Here is a 14,462-nt window from a genome sequence, read left to right as displayed (position 1 = left end):
TCTCCAACACCTGAACCCTAGTCCTCTAGGTTTAATTTAAGTACCTTGGTTTCTAGAGTTTGATTATACTTCACACTCTAGGAACCTAAGTACTTAATTCTGGAGGTCCTGAGTTCGAGTACTGAGGAAGACAAAAGAAGCCAATTTCAGGTGTGAGATAATGCGACGAATAATAACGCATAGAAAAACACATAAGGCTGAGAAGTCCTAAGATGGATGATAGCTCAGGATCGTTACAATAAAAGACAATAATGACGCATGAGAAAGTACCTGAGGTTAGAAGTCCCAAGCTGGATGATAGCTCGTGCTCATGGTCGCTAAAGTAAAAAGTCGATTGACGATAGCTCATGTTAATAAAAATGTGAATTTTATTGTACCTATATTCCTAGAATGTGAGTACAGTGTTACGAGTGACGGTGCATGGGAAAGCTAGTGAGGGTCCCAAGATGGATGATAGGCCATGGTCATTACATCTATTCCATGAGCGATGTATACTCTTGTGATTCATAATCTTTGGTAATTTTCAATTGATTTACTCTTGATGAGCATCTTTATCACATTTTTGTATTATGTCAATCATGCATTTTTGCCTTTCAGGTCTGACCGAAGTATCACAGCATTCTCACGAGAGAAAGATACCAACAAATCAGGTACACCTAGCTAGTATTCATCGGACTAATTTTCAAGCCACTCACGATATTGCTTCATCATCATGTGGAACATGTGCATCTATCCTTAAAATGTGATAATGTCAAGAGGACAATATAACTTTCACAGTCCAAATTCAGATGAACTCCTGAGATTTGAAGACAGCAAATATAAGAAATTATACAAAACTGTTGAGCCTAAATTTTCACTGGAGAAGTTATTGAATGAAATTTGCGAAAGTTATGAAGAAATAAGAGCTGATTTTGTTGATGGAGTTCACAAAAACAAATTACCAGGACATCACGAAATTGTAGAAACAGATCGGCCTGAAAGGAATATGGGAAAAAGGTTGAGTTGCTCTTCCAGTCATTCTTTGCAGCTGCAGCCTGTGGATTACAGTAGCAAGAAAATGGTTGTTCTTAAAGTCCTTGACATAACAAACGGCACTGAAAAAACGAAAATATCTCTATATGATGGTGTTGGCAATGAGGATCGGACAAGTTTTGTTTATATCCATGAGAACACAATTTACCAATCTGCATATGTTCATGTGTCATTAGCTCGCATTGCCAATGAGGACTGCTGCCCAAGCTGTACAGGGGACTGTCTTCTGTCCTCCATACCTTGTGCATGTGCTGGTGACACGGGAGGAGAATTTGCTTATACTCCAGAAGGACTCATGCTGAATCAACAATTTTTAAGATCTTGTATTTCCATGAACCAAGAACCTCAAAATCACCACCTCTTTTACTGCCAGGATTGCCCCTTGGAGAGGCCGGTCGAGAATGCCAATTGACCCAAAAAATGCATAGGTCACCTTCTGAGAAAGTTCATTAAAGAATGCTGGAGAAAATGTGGCTGCTACATGGAATGTGGAAATAAAGTCGTTCAGCGAGGTATAACACGGGAATTACAGGTTCATAACACTGGGGTGTCCGGGCTCTTGAAGAGTTACCAGAAGGTGCCTTTGTTTGTGAGTATGTGGGAGAGATATTGACAAACATGGAAATATACGAGCGGAATAAACATAGCAGTGGCAAAGATAAACATGTGTATTTCAGTGCTGCTCGATGCAGACTGGGCTACAGAAGGAGTTTGAAAAGATGAAGATGGCCTTTGCTTGGATGCTACATGCTATGGAAATGTTGCTAGGTTCATAAATCACCTGTAACTGTAAGCTTATTTATATATTTTTTGGCCATCAAACCTTTCCAACATAACTAGTCAGTTGAGCTATTGAATTTTTCATCCTGATCCTCTGTTACATTTCTCAGTATGGATTCACAGCATGGTACACAATATTGATTAGTACATGAGGCAGTTGAAAAATATATATTTGGTGTAAATTGCATACTCATGTAATGGGAAATGCAGCGGGAGTTTATTCGAACCGGGATTTTGTATGATTGTTGCAACTTATATCTACATTCTTTTTTGCATTTTCTCAATGACTGGTGTTTTGATTCAAATTCTCTAGAGATTCCTGTTCAGGTGGATACTCCGGACCAACATTATTATCATGTATGAATGTACCACTCCACTTATATTCCTTTTGCCATTTCCTTGTTTTTGACAAACTAATACCAATTCTTGCGAAAAACTCTGAAAGCGATGAGTTTTTCTTCCTTCTGCTTTCTTTATACAGCTTGCATTCTTCACTAAGAGGAAAGTTGATGCGCTGGAAGAGCTTACTCTGCGAGTAATTTAGTCTTTTTTTTAAAAAAAAAAAATAATTCTCCGTTTGAAGCTTTCCGACTCCCATGAAAATGCAGTAGTAGAGTTGCACTTACTCAGAGTTTCACTTCATGCAGCTAGAGAAAAGGTTATTAGAAATTGCATGTACTTCAAGTTCCTTTGGTAGCAAAAATGACAAGTTTATTAACTGTCCACGAGCAACTGCATTGTTTGCATGTTCCTTCACAAGGATGGATTAATAAGAACTCAGGACTGAATGTGTTTTGTAGAGAAGAAATTACTATTTTGAAAATTTTGGACTTCCTTCTCATGCGTTGCCCCCTTGATTGGATTCTTGGATCCACCATTGTTGACCTTGCATATTAACTGGTTTTATGCGTCACCATATAGGTGTTAGAGTAGATGTCCTACAAGTCAACTGTTGACTAGGGATTTTATTGACTCAAGTGTAATAAACAATCTTTATTTTAATATAATTCATTATTTCATGGTTTGTTAATTCTTTATCTGTATACCCATGTTATCAAACATAGATAAAGACCTTGATTATACTTTAATACAAATGAATCGTAATTCGATGTTGAAACTCGTTTGTAAATACTGTATGATCTAAATTCGTTCCTAGTCGATTCAGCCGCCTAAAACATGGATAAAGGTCGCTTGAGCTTGAGACTAGCATCTGTGATGTTGTGTACTACGTTTCTTAGTAAGGCCATAGAGATGTCCAAACATGCAGATGGGTAGTCATAGGATGATTATACCGAACAACCCTCCCTCGGACTTTCCAAGTGGTTATCATTCATCGAGAGGATAAGTCCGTGGTTATGATTGTACAACATTAGTCCTTACGACCCGGGACAACACTGAGGCTCTATATGCTAGGGCTGTGCTTTGACTCGTTTACCGGCTCCAGGAGAGTCATCAGGTGGCGAGGTTGGGTACAGTTGCGACACATATAGGAGCCAGTGCATTGTAGTCGGGGATTCACCGCTCACCTACGGGTGTGGATATCCTATGTGATCTAATGAAATAATAGTGCATGGAATCTCTGGCCAGAGTACGAGATGTACGTTGGAGAAGGAGTTCTCCAAATAGTACACGCGATGCCACTATTATAGTTATCACATAGTTATCGAATTAATATGCAACCCTCGATGAACCAATGGTTACAGATTCGATCGGGATATATGAGATGAAAGGACCGTACTGTACGTTAATCATAATCGACTGGTTCTTGCAGGCACTATCAGTGATACCTAGGGGATCATGGGGCGATGCTACTAGACGCTCTTACCATGATCCGATGGGTGCTATCAGAAATGAGTTCTGACATTCTTGATCAAGGTGTTGATAGAAAGAATAGGGCTAACTAGGGTAAGCCCGAATAAAAGATTCTGTCCTGAATCACAAAGAGTTGTGAACCAACGGCTAGCTGTATCCCTGAACCATTGAGGGTCACACAAGTACTGGATTGTTTGTTCCCGTAGAGAGAATAAATTCAAAAGTTGAATTTATATTATATAGTAAATTCAAGGAGTTGAATTTATGATAATTAAATTTTGAGAGAATAAATTCAAAGAGTTGAATTTATAAAATTTGAGAATTTAATTTATTAAACTCAAATGTTGGGTTTATTAAATATTAAATTTTGGAGGTGATGTAAATTCAAGTAGTTGAATTTATAATTTAAATAATAAATTCAAATGTTGAATTTATAATGTATTTAATTTATTAAGCTCAAAAGTTGAGTTGTTTAATTAATAAATTAAAATTGGTGGATAATATGTTTAATGGGCTTGTAGGGGTACAAGTCCAACATATTAAATAAAGTTTTAATGGACTTTGATTAAATTAATTAAACTAGTTGGACTAGCCCAATTAATTAAATCAAGCCCATTAATGTTAATTATGTAATTAGGTTATTATTATTTTATTATAAATAATAATTGAAAAGCTAAACCACAACACCCACCAATAAACTTACGTGAGCCTCCACCAATTTTGAAAAGAAAAATTCGGCCACCTTGATTTAGGGTTAGGGTTTGAGCCATCTCTCAATTAATTTCTCTCCTACGCAAAATATCTTCCATATTTTCTAGTGCAAATTGGAAGAGGAACACACTATCTAGTCGTGGACTTGATAGGAGGATTTCTTTGAAGAAAGTTCGTAGGGAATCATCAAGAGCCAGATCTCTAATACCGGATCGGTTGGTGTCCAAGTGAATTAAATTCACAAAGGTATAATTTCTAACATCCTATGTATGAATGTTTTGTTAAATCATACGAACGTCCAAAGCAATATTATTTTGTTTTTCAAAATAAAATAAAAATTTTAAATCTTCCGCTGCGTTTGGGCGTGTAGAAAACCGGATCCATCAGTGGTATCAGAGCCAGGTTTTCTAAATCGTATGATTTAAATTATATTGAATAATTTGTTTCTAACCACACAAGAAAATTTTCAGAAATTTTGATGCACCATAAAAAATTAAATTTTTCGGAAAAACAAAAAAAAAAAAAAAAATTTCGCGATCTGCCCGGAACTGTTCCGGGCAGACCCCGCGCAGGGCTGCGCGCGCAGAGCGGCGCAGCGTGCGGAACGTCCGCACGCTGTGCGCCGCCCCGCGCGGCGCACAACGCGGCGCAGCGTGCGGAGCGTCCGCACGCTGCGCGCGGCGTTGCGGGCACCTGTGCGCGCCTGCGCGCACAGGTTGCTGCCACTGCCCGAAACGTTCGGGCAGCGGGCGGGCAGCGGGGGCGACGACCCGGGATCGTCTCGGGAAGCGTGCAAAATTGACGGGCTTGAATTGTTTGGGCTCAGGGTGCAATTTTCTGATTTTTCAAAATTATGGGGAAAATTGATATTTTTGAAATTGATTCAATTTTTTATTTTGGAAAATTAATTTTTGGAAAATTAATAATTTCTTGTAAAATAAATAATTAGAATATGATTTTAATTATTTATGGTAAAAATGAGTTTTATAAGAAATCAATTATTATTGATTTAATTGGAAATTAAATAAAAGAGTTTATTTAATTTATTAAATTCTTTAATAATTGTGCTGGTTAGTGATAAAATTATTAGATATATGATTTATCAATTAATTAAATTGTTTAATTAAATTGATGTTAATATTTGATATTAAATGCATGAAGGATGATCGAGAGCCTTGACCAATGTGTTAGGTGTATGTTAGGATATTTTACTGTTTTTATTCAATTTTATAATATTTGATATTATTAAAGTGGGCCTGGTTTATGGCCCGTTCCCACCCCCATGAGATGTATCCCTTATGTGCCATGGCTATTCAAATGTAATAATTAGAAATAGTGGGAGATCAAGACTGGAAGATGGTGGGCCCGATGATCAAGATGAAGACATGTAAAATATTGGAAGCTTTTGTAATAAGTTGCATTTGCATCCCTGCATTCACCTAGGTTGGACCTGGATCCATGTATGGCTCACATGGATCTAATAGTGTTGGCGATCGATCATCCTTATTTATTGTTGAATGTCATATTATGATATATGTGATATATAGTAGTATGCATATATGTATATTATTATATAATATAATTGCATGAATCCGGAAAACATACAAACTCGTGGCACGCGTTTTTAAATTTAAATGATGAGACAATTTTTGAAAATAAAATCCCTCATTTTGAATAAGATTCAAAATTTATATCAAACCGATAAAGTAAAAATTAAAAGAGTTTAATTTTTCCTTGCCTTCCATCAACCGTGGTTGCATGTTGATCGCTACCCGCGGACAGTGTCTGGCTCATATTATTGGGGAGGCCTGTACGCCGGAAAGCTGTGTCTTCCACCGGACATATGATGTGAATTGAGTGGAACTCCCATGACTTCGGCTCATATTATTGGGGAACTCATAGCGACCGTCCACTACAATTCAATATTGATGGGTTGGTTTGACACGTGAAAATAAACGACGTCATATTATTGGGTCCTTATTAAACGTGAGGCAAAACACGTGGAGGTTGCATAGGGATGCAATTGGACTCTACCTTTTAGAAATTATAATTGGCTGATATTATTCGGGATTATAATTGGCTAATTGGACTCTACGTGCCCACTAAGGAAATACGATTTCCCTTTTTCATCAGAGGGTGGTGGAAATGTCAAAATAGTGGGAGGGAGATTTATAAAATGAAATCCATATTTTATATCTTAAAATTATTTTAAAATAATCAGCAACTATTATTCTGTTTCCGTATCAGTATATTTTCGATTTCGTCACGTAATAAATTTTTATTATTAACAAGCTAATCGAATCTAATTTTCAAGACTGGTTGGGAAAATTGTTCTAAATTCAGAGAAAATGATATACACACTACTGTCAGTCCTGCTGAACTGACAAAGCATGCAAGATGGTAGGACCATAGTATGCAAGCTAAAGTGTGATGTGATCGCTTCTATGTCAAATGAACTGTAGGGACAGTTTGAGAAAATGTTGAATGTTGCTGACATCCGAATAAACATGCAAGAGTTGCATGATACATGAAACTCGTACAGTGTTGCACACCATTTTAAAAGCTCATGACTACATGCATACAAGATGGGGCTCTAGCCCATGAGCATGGTGTACATATGATTGGGCTTATTGAGAATGTGGTGGGCTTGGAATATGTGATTCCTAACGAATTAATTGATAACATCAATTTGTTGTATTTCTCTTCCTCATTTGACGGGGTTATGGTGAATTGAATAAGATAGATGATAGCCTTGAAGAGCTAGTCAATACGCTTATAATTTATGAGATCACCATAAAACATGGAATTGTTGTTTTTCTTATGGCCCTCTCGTCAGACGAAAATGGTCCACAAGATAAGGGAAAGAAATGTTTTGCCCCTCACAAGAAAAACAATCCCAATAAGAAGCAAACTCTGAAAGACACTTAAAAGGCCTACAAAGCCCGATAAGTTAGAACATATTTATTTCACTGCAAGAAGTCCGGACACAAGAAATTATATGCGCCAGAAATGTTCTGCAAATGATAAGTGAATGTCAAAGTAAACATTATTTCAACAGCAAACAAAAGAAAGTTAGATGATCCAAATCCCGCACAAATATGGCACGCTAGACTAGGTCACATTTCTCAAAGAAGGATGCACAAGCTAGTGGGAGAATGCATGTTTGACTTGTCAGACATAAATTCTATACTTACCCGTGAGTCCTGTCTGAAAAGAAAAATGACCAAGACTCCATTCGATGGAAACGTGGAACGTGCGCATGGTCTATTAGATTTGATCCACACAGACATTTGTGGCCCGCTAAGTGTTAGCACATAATATGGGCAATCCTACTTCATTACATTTACTGATGACCATTCGAGGTATGGGTATGTTTATGAAACACAAATCTGAAGCATTTGAAAAGTTCAAAGAATTCAGATCTGAAGTAGAAAAACAGCTAAAACAAAGTATTAAGACACTTCGATCTGATCGAGATGGAGAATACTTAAGTGCTGAATTTTTGGGTTATCTAAAAGAGAATGAGATTCTCTCATAGTGGACTCTACCAGCAACACCACAATTGAATGGTGTTTCTGAACATTGTAAGCGAACCTTGTTGGACATGGTTCGATCAATGATGAGATTCATTGAATTGCCTACATCGTTTCGGGGCTTTGCGCTTGAAACTGCGGCAATTTTGTTGAATAATGTCTATACTAAAGCAGTGGATAAAACACCATATGAGATATGGATGGGAAAAACTCTCAAATATTCTTACATGAGAATACGGAGATGTCTTGCTTACGTGAAGCAGACAGTGGGAGACATATTGGATAGTAGATCCACTTTGTGCTACTTTGTAGGATATCCAAAGAATTCTATTGGATATTATTTTTATCATCCTAATGAAGCAAAAGTGTTTGTTTCAAGAAATGCCACCTTTTTGGAAAGGGAGTTTCTATTAGATAGAAAAGGCAAGATGATAGAACTTGAAGAAATTCAAGATACTCCCTCAACTTTAGAAGTTGAACCTAATCCCCTAGAACCAGTAGTTGAAGTACAAGCTCCTAGAAGGTCTGATAGAGTTATTAGACCACCTGCCAGATATACACTTCTTCATGAACAAGGCCATGATGAGCCTTGTGTTGGATGTGATCCAATGAATTTCAAAGAAGCAATATCTGATACTGATTCAACCAAATGGCTTGAAGCCATGCAGTCAGAAATGGACTCTATGTATTCAAACCAAGTCTGGACATTAGTGGATCCACCTGAGGGAATCGTTCCCATAGGATGCAAATGGATCTACAAAAGAAAGCTTGGGGCGGATGGGAAGGTAGTGACCTTCAAAGCAAGACTGGTTGCAAAAGGTTATACTCAAAGGCAAGGAATTGACTATGAGGAAACTTTTTCACCAGTAGCTATGTTTAAGTCCATTAGAATACTACTAGCCATAGCAGCATGGTATGACTATGAAATATGGCAAATGGATGTAAAGACTGCATTCCTCAATGGAGACATCAAAGAAGAAATTTATATGTCTCAACCTGAGGGATACACATCAGTAGGAAGTGAGCATAAGGTATGCAAACTTCAGAGATCAATATATGGTCTCAAGCAGGCATCAAGGAGTTGGAACCTCAGATTTGACAGCACTATCAAAGAGTTTGGTTTTGCCAAAAAATCCTGAGGAACCATGTGTGTACAAGAAAGTTAGTGGGAGTGCAGTGACATTCCTGGTACTTTATGTTGATGATATCCTGCTCATTGGGAATGATATAGGATTACTGCAATCAACTAAAGTATGGTTAGCCAGTAAATTCTCCATGAAGGACATGGGTGAAGCATCCTATGTATTAGGAATACAAATCTATAGAGATAGATCAAAAAGGATGTTGGGGCTCACCCAAGCCACATATATCGATACCATTATAAAACGATTCTCTATGGAAGAGTCCAAGAGAGGATACTTACCAATGTGTCATGGTATTACTCTATCTAAAGCTATGTGTCCCAAAACTGATGAAGAGATAGAGATGATGACACGTATTCCATATGCGTCAGCCATTGGTAGTATCATGTATGGTATGATATCGACACGACCTGATGTTGCTTACTCTTTGAGTGTTACAAGCAGATATCAGGCGAACCCTGGTCCAATGCATTGGAAGGCCGTGAAAGATATTCTTAAGTACTTGAGAAGGACTAAGAACTTGTTCATGGTCTATGGGGGTGGAGAATTAAAATTGGAAGGCTACACTGATTCTAGCTTCCAATGTGATGTAGATGATTCGAAATCGACCTCTGGTTTTGTATTCATGCTTAATGGTGCGGCTGTCTCTTGGAAAAGTTCCAAGCAAGACACCGTTGCGGATTCCACCACTGAAGCTGAGTACATTGCTGCATCTGCTGCAGCGAAAGAGGCAGTTTGGATGAGGAATTTTGTCCAAGAGTTGGGCGTTATTCCTAATGGAGTTGATCCAGTCCCGGTGTACTGCGACAACACTGGTGCCGTTGCGCAAGCAAAGGAACCAAGGTCTCATCAGCGATCCAAACATGTACTGAGGAAATTCCACATCATCCGGGAGATTGTGGGAAGGGGAGACATATCAGTCGAAAGAGTCCCCTCTGCAGATAACGTTGCCGATCCACTTACTAAGCCCTTGCCAGGACCATTGTTTGAGAAGCATCGCGAAGCAATGGGATTAAAGTTTATGGGTAGTTGGCTCTAGGGCAAGTGGGAGATTGTTAGAGTAGATGCCCTACAAGTCAACTGTTGACTAGGGATTTTATTGACTCAAGTGTAATAAACAATCTTTATTTTAATATAATTCATTATTTCATGGTTTGTTAATTCTTTATCTGTATACCCATGTTATCAAACATAGATAAAGACCTTGATTATACTTTAATACAAATGAATCGTAATTAGATGTTGAAACTCGTTTGTAAATACTGTATGATCTAAATTCGTTCCTAGTCGATTCAGCCGCCTAAAACATGGATAAAGGTCGCTTGAGCTTGAGACTAGCATCTGTGATGTTGTGTACTACGTTTCTTAGTAAGGGCATAGAGATGTCCAAACATGCAGATGGGTAGTCATAGGATGATTATACCAAACAACCCTCCCTCGGACTTTCCAAGTGGTTATCATTCATCGAGAGGATAAGTCCGTGGTTATGATTGTACAACATTAGTCCTTACGACCCGGGACAACACTGAGGCTCTATATGCTAGGGCTGTGCTTTGACTCGTTTACCGGCTCCAGGAGAGTCATCAGGTGGCGAGGTTGGGTACAGTTGCGACACATATAGGAGCCAGTGCATTGTAGTCGGGGATTCACCGCTCACCTACGGGTGTGGATATCCTATGTGATATAATGAAATAATAGTGCATGGAATCTCTGGCCAGAGTACGAGATGTACGTTGGAGAAGGAGTTCTCCAAATAGTACACGCGATGCCACTATTATAGTTATCACATAGTTATCGAATTAATATGCAACCCTCGATGAACCAATGGTTGCAGATTCGATCGGGATATATGAGATGAAGGGACCGTACTGTACGTTAATCATAATCGACTGGTTCTTGCAGGCACTATCAGTGATACCTAGGGGATCATGGGACGATGCTACTAGACGCTCTTACCATGATCCGATGGGTGCTATCAGAAATGAGTTCTGACATTCTTGATCAAGGTGTTGATAGAAAGAATAGGGCTAACTAGGGTAAGCCCGAATAAAGGATTCTGTCCTGAATCACAAAGAGTTGTGAACCCACGGCTAACTGTATCCCTGAACCATTGAGGGTCACACAAGTACTGGATTGTTTGTTCCCGTAGAGAGAATAAATTCAAAAGTTGAATTTATATTATATAGTAAATTCAAGGAGTTGAATTTATGATAATTAAATTTTGAGAGAATAAATTCAAAGAGTTGAATTTATAAAATTTGAGAATTTAATTTATTAAACTCAAATGTTGGGTTTATTAAATATTAAATTTTGGAGGTGATGTAAATTCAAGTAGTTGAATTTATAATTTAAATAATAAATTCAAATGTTGAATTTATAATGTATTTAATTTATTAAGCTCAAAAGTTGAGTTGTTTAATTAATAAATTAAAATTGGTGGATAATATGTTTAATGGGCTTGTAGGGGTACAAGTCCAACATATTAAATAAAGTTTTAATGGACTTTGATTAAATTAATTAAACTAGTTGGACTAGCCCAATTAATTAAATCAAGCCCATTAATGTTAATTATGTAATTAGGTTATTCTTATTTTATTATAAATAATAATTGAAAAGCTAAACCACAACACCCACCAATAAACTTACGTGAGCCTCCACCAATTTTGAAAAGAAAAATTCGGCCACCTTGATTTAGGGTTAGGGTTTGAGCCATCTCTCAATTAATTTCTCTCCTACGCAAAATATCTTCCATATTTTCTAGTGCAAATTGGAAGAGGAACACACTATCTAGTCGTGGACTTGATAGGAGGATTTCTTTGAAGAAAGTTCGTAGGGAATCATCAAGAGCCAGATCTCTAATACCGGATCGGTTGGTGTCCAAGTGAATTAAATTCACAAAGGTATAATTTCTAACATCCTATGTATGAATGTTTTGTTAAATCATACGAACTTCCAAAGCAATATTATTTTGTTTTTCAAAATAAAATAAAAATTTTAAATCTTCCGCTGCGTTTGGGCGTGTAGAAAACCGGATCCATCAATAGGAATTTTCCATTTGCTTTTCAAGACAGCTCCATTCCCCTCCTACGTATGAACATTCTCATATATAATCTGCAGGATCATGGAATTGACTTTGCTCATCTTAACCATCCTATCAAGGCGTTTAAATGTCTACGCGGAAGTGATGAATACTGCAAAGACAGCAAAAGATAACTTTTCTGTTGAAAGCAGGTGAAAATATTGCAGGATACATTTACTGTTGAAAGGGGGTGGGGGCGACGAGGGCCAAAGCTCTGCCTCGGTCCACCACCGGAGGGGATCGCTTAGGGGAGGTTTTCCGTATTGAGTTCTCCTTTGTGGTCCGGGCACCGCAGGCTACCAGGTTAAGTACAAAATAAATTGATCAACTAAGTTTTCAGGTTATTGGGATTTAATGTATAGAATTCGAAAGAATTGAATAAGAGCCAAGGCTCTGCCTCGGTCCACCACCGGAGGGGATCCCTTAAGGGAGGTTTTCCGTATTGAGTTCTCCTTTGTGGTCCGGGCGCCGCAGGCTGGCAGGTTAAGTACAAAATAAATTGATCAGCTAAATTTTCAGGTTATTGGGATTTAATGTATAGAATTCGAAAGAATAGAACGAGGAGTCGTATGAGGTGAAAATCTCATGTACGGTTCTGTAAAGCGGTAGTACGGGTGACTTAGCTGTCAACTTTTCCACAAAGTTGTGAGTCTTTAATGTGTAGAGAAATAAATGTACTTTCTGTTTTTATGATGAGCTAAAACAGAAATATCAGAAGATAATGATAAACATTATATAAATGAATTCAGGAATATGACTTCAAGTACGCTTCCGCTTAATTTTTGAATGAATTCTTAATAATTTAGCATGATGGATTCTGTTGTTTATGAGTTTTTCCTCAACAATTTCCCCTTCTCTTTTCCTCTTGAAGGCATATATAAACTAGCCAATTCAACATTTCTTCAAGATAATTGGATCCAACTAATGAAATTGCGTGACTTGAGATTTTGTGTGTCAGCCCAATTTTGAAATTTTTTCTGATACATTTAATTCAAGACATGAACGTAAGTTCTCAAAATTTTTAACTGGAGTGAAGAATACTTTAATCCATGTTGGTGAGGATCGAGTTTCGGCTCTCCCTTTATGGAGAATTTCTCCTGTCAACCTCTCCTCTGAGTACCTGTTGTCGGTGCATAACCCTGATTTACCTCCGTTCACTTGGGGCGGCTCTGTGTGGGGTCTTCGGAGGTGGGGTTCACCCCCTTTTTTTTTCTTTTCCATTGAAGTTCTTTTCACATAAATTATGCATAATATAAGTTCTTTAAATTATAATGCTTGGACCATCTAAATTGGTCTCTTTATTGAAAGAGAGAGTAACGGGTGCTTAAATTAAATATTTTTAATATATATTATTTAATAATTTTAAATAATTTGTTATATTTTCAAGACAACAATTGTATAATTTGCATTAATTGCACGAGTGAGTCTCATGTGAGACCGTCTCACGGGTCATAATCCGTGAGACGGGTCAAACCAACCCATATTCACAATAAAAAGTAATACTCTTAGCATAAAAAGTAATACTTTTTCATGGATGATCCAAATAAGAGACCCGTCTCACAAATATGACCCGTGAGACCGTCTCACACAAGTTTTTGCCTAATTGCACATATCACAATCCGTGGTCTTTCTTTCAACCATACAAAACTTCAACCACAAAAAGCATTGAATTGGGATGGGATGGTATTGCTTTATTAGACATACGCATCAATAAATTTAATTTACTTAATTCCAACTTGTTTATGTCATCTTCTTTCAATTCTTAAACAAACAAACATATACATGTATGGATCTATCAATATGTTACATAAATCATAGGGAAAAAGAAGAAGAAATTATACTTGATTGACAAGAAATAAAATCTCCTGAAAAAAATATAAGTATAATATGATATTGAGCAACCGGATTAATATATTAAAGACAAAATTTGTGTGAAACGGTCTCACGACTCGTATTTTGTGAGAGAGATATCATAAGTATTACTTTTTATTGTGAATATCGGTAGGGTTGACCCGTCTCACAGATAAAGATTCGTGAGACCGTCTCACAAAATATATATTCTACATTAAATGATATTATAATTCATAAACAAAATATAACAGCTCAAACATCATACTGATGCTCACAATGATTCTATCAATAATCTCATCTATTTAATTTTTTTTAAAACTTTCTAAAATGAATTCATATACCACACGAGTCCAATCTTTTCAGTCATAATCATTACCTAAAACGGTGTTTAACTTTTTAACCTTTTTGATTAGTCTCAAATTGATTCAACCGTAGATTCATCAATCAGGCAACCAAAAAAATCAACGGCCAAGATGAGACAAACACCATAACCACACGCTACCATCAATCATTGATTCGTAT

General features: G+C 37.3%; 1 pseudogene; it reads left to right on the top strand.

Moving 5' to 3' along the window:
- The first annotated feature begins 76 nt into the window (after positions 1–76).
- LOC140804541 (histone-lysine N-methyltransferase SUVR4-like) lies at positions 77–1,819 on the top strand (annotated as a pseudogene).
- Positions 1,820–14,462: the final 12,643 nt, after the last annotated feature.

The sequence above is a fragment of the Primulina eburnea genome, chromosome 11, assembly GCF_022965805.1.
Source record: "Primulina eburnea isolate SZY01 chromosome 11, ASM2296580v1, whole genome shotgun sequence".
In the NCBI taxonomy this organism is placed as follows: Eukaryota; Viridiplantae; Streptophyta; class Magnoliopsida; order Lamiales; family Gesneriaceae; genus Primulina; species Primulina eburnea.
This window is presented reverse-complemented; position numbering and strand designations above follow the sequence as displayed.